This window comes from Lycorma delicatula, chromosome 10, assembly GCF_047948215.1.
Source record: "Lycorma delicatula isolate Av1 chromosome 10, ASM4794821v1, whole genome shotgun sequence".
In the NCBI taxonomy this organism is placed as follows: Eukaryota; Metazoa; Arthropoda; class Insecta; order Hemiptera; family Fulgoridae; genus Lycorma; species Lycorma delicatula.
Window position 1 is genome coordinate 5,428,207 of NC_134464.1, and position 3,291 is coordinate 5,431,497.

Consider the following 3,291-nt stretch of genomic DNA (forward strand, 5'->3'; position numbering starts at 1 on the left):
TAAGGTGAGGACAGTTTCTAAATATCTTATTTTTGATGTACACATAAGGTACAGTACTAATAATGTCAGTTAATTAATATTGCAACTCAAGGTTGGCGAAAACCAGTCAATAAGTTGGGTACAGTTTCTAAATAACTTATTTTAGCTGTACACATAACGTACAGTACTAATAACGTCAGTTAATTAATATTGCAACTCAAGATTGGTGGCAACCAGTCAATAAGGTGAGGACAATTTCTAAATATCTTGTTTTTGATGTACACATAAGGTACAGTACTAATAACGTCAGTTAATTAATATTGCACCTCAAAATTGGCGACAACCAGTCAATAAGGTGAGTACAGTTTCTAAATATCTTATTATAGATGCACACATAACATTCAGTACTAATAACGTCAGTTAATTAATACTGCACATCAAGGTTGGCGACAACCAGTCAATAAGGTGAGTACAGTTTCTAAATATCTTATTTTAGATGTACACATACGGTACAGTACTAATAACGTCAGTTAATTTATATTGCAACTCAAGGTTGGCGAACACCAGTCAATAAGGTGAGAACAGTTTCTAAATATCTTATTTTAGATGTACACATAAGGTACACTACTAATAACGTCAGTTAATTAATATTGAAACTCAAGGTTGGCGAAAACCAGTCAATAAGTTGAGTACAGTTTCTAAATATCTTATTTTAGATGTACACATAAGGTACAGTACTAATAACGTCAGTTAATTAATACTGCAACTCAAGGTTGGCGACAACCACTCAATAAGGTGAGAACAGTTTGTAAATATCTTATTTTAGATGTACACGTAACGGACAGTACTAACAACATCAGTTAATTAATATTGCAACTCAAGATTGGCGGCAACCAGTCAATAAGGTGAGGACAGTTTCTAAATATCTTATTTTAGATGTACACATAAGGTACAGTACTAATAACGTCAGTTATTTACTATTGTCACTCAAGGTTGGCAACAACCAGTCAATGAGGTGAGAACAGTTTCTTAATATGTTATTTTATATGTGTGCATAAGGTACAGTACTAATAACGCTAGTTATTAGTACTTATAAGGATCTGAATACTAGATTATGGATACCGGTGTTCTTTGGTGATTTTTTTGTTAACCTCCGGGTCACCGTTAGGTATTACATAAGAGGATTAGATGGAAAATTTGTAACGTTTGAGATAATGCTTTGCCTGTCTGGGATTCTTTGGAATCCTTTGGAACGGTCGACCTGAGACTGTAGAGGATTAAATTTCATTTACATTAATACATATCATCCTCTGAAGTAATAACTTACGGTGGTTTCAGAGGATAAACAGAAAAATAGACGGTATTGTTAATTCCAATGTAATTAATATAATAAAATATTAAGTAATTTTTTTGCAGATATTTCATGCGATGTGTAGGACTCTCTTCAATGAGAAGAGCTGATTTTACGATGGAAGAACCGTTTCAAGATACTCAACCGTATCCCTCCAGGTCAGCAAAAGGAAGGAGGCGACCTCTTTTTCTCAACGTAGAGGTGATTATTGAGTTGCAGACCCTGCTTCAACCAATGGGCAGCATCCCCCTGCAGTTGATGACACTTTTGCAGACGCGAGTTTACTGGATGTGATGTTATTGTATTACATATACGGTCTTATGGCAGGAGGCATTGGGAAGAGAAGCTGAGAAATTTCAATCCCATCGGTCACCGATTATGAAGACAAAGTTTCAAATTTTGAAAGTCTTCAATCAGAGTCTGAGAACGTCGATATTGCTGCCAGCAGCAATGGAGGATAATCAGTGATAGGTAATGCCCTTTATAACACGTTAACATGCGGCTAAGTTTTAGATGTTCAAGACCAATCGGCCAAGCAAAACTTAAACGGTTCATTAGAGCTGAAATTGATAAATTATGGTCCTTCGAGAAAGCAAACAATTGATGATATCTTTGACAAAGAGGCACCCGACAGCAAGTGAAGACACTGTTCCAGTTCCACCAGAAGCATGGACTTTAGAAGAAAGAAAATGTTGGTAATTAAGAAAGCTATGGTTACTTAGAAAGTAATGAAGAAAAAGATGATCCAGATTTCCAAGATGAGAGCACTAGACCTCACAAAATTACGCAAGCAGAACATAACGATATGATTTGTGATCTTAGTTTATCTGAAATGGAATCAGAGTTACTAGCTTCAAGGTTATCCTTATAAACTCCTTGAAAATGGCACTAAAATATGTTTTTCAGCAAGAATTTCAGTACTTGTTCTCCTTACAAGATAATATGGTGTATTGCAACGATGATGACCTTTATTGGATTTATTAGGACACAATCACAATCCTATGGAATGGAGATTGTTTATAGATTCCTCTAAAACAAATTCGAAACAGTCTTCCTGCACAATGGAAATGAAAAACCATAGAGTCCTCTTGCTTATGCAACACAAATGGTCAGAATGAAAAGTATTCTTGGCATATATGCGGAGACCTGAAACAGCCATTACTTTTTTCTGGAGACTGAAAAGGGATATTCTAAAGGCTAAATACAGGAGAAAAACAAATATTAGTTAAAATAATATCCTACTGTAGGCTATTTAATTACTTGAAAAATTAGGTTGTTTTTAAATCTAGGCTACAGATCTACGAATTTAGTACAGCCTGTACTAAAATATCCTGCTCTTGATTCAATTTTGGTTTTTAGCTTTGAAATCAGCACAAAAAATACTGTAAAACATTCCTTATTGAATTCAAAATAATTTTTTTTCTTTTGTAGACCAGTGTAATTGAAACTAATCATCTAGTTTTAGATTTATGTAAAAGCTTTTTATGCATTCCAGTTTCCAATTTTCAGTTATAACCATTTAGATTTTTAAAAAATCTACACACAATACAACCACAGGCAGTTTTTACAATTATTATTTATTAAAATTATTTTTTTTCATTAATAATTAATTAATTGCTTATTTACAAAATGAATAATGTGTGGAATGTAAATTAATATTTTTAACACATTTTAAGTAGATAATTTATTATCTTTTTTTTATTACAAAATATACATAAATTAGTAATTTATTTATCAGTCAGATATAAAATATCACAAACGTACATGATATTACCTTATAAATAAATAAGTTAAGCTAATAAATAAATAAATCATAATACATTATATATATGATAAAATAAATAGGTAATACTAATTATACGCTATAATTACAATTTTACAGGCTACTATTATAATAAATGATTCAGTTTTATGATAGCTATTTTATTTATTTATTAAAGGTATTTTCTATTTAGTTATTA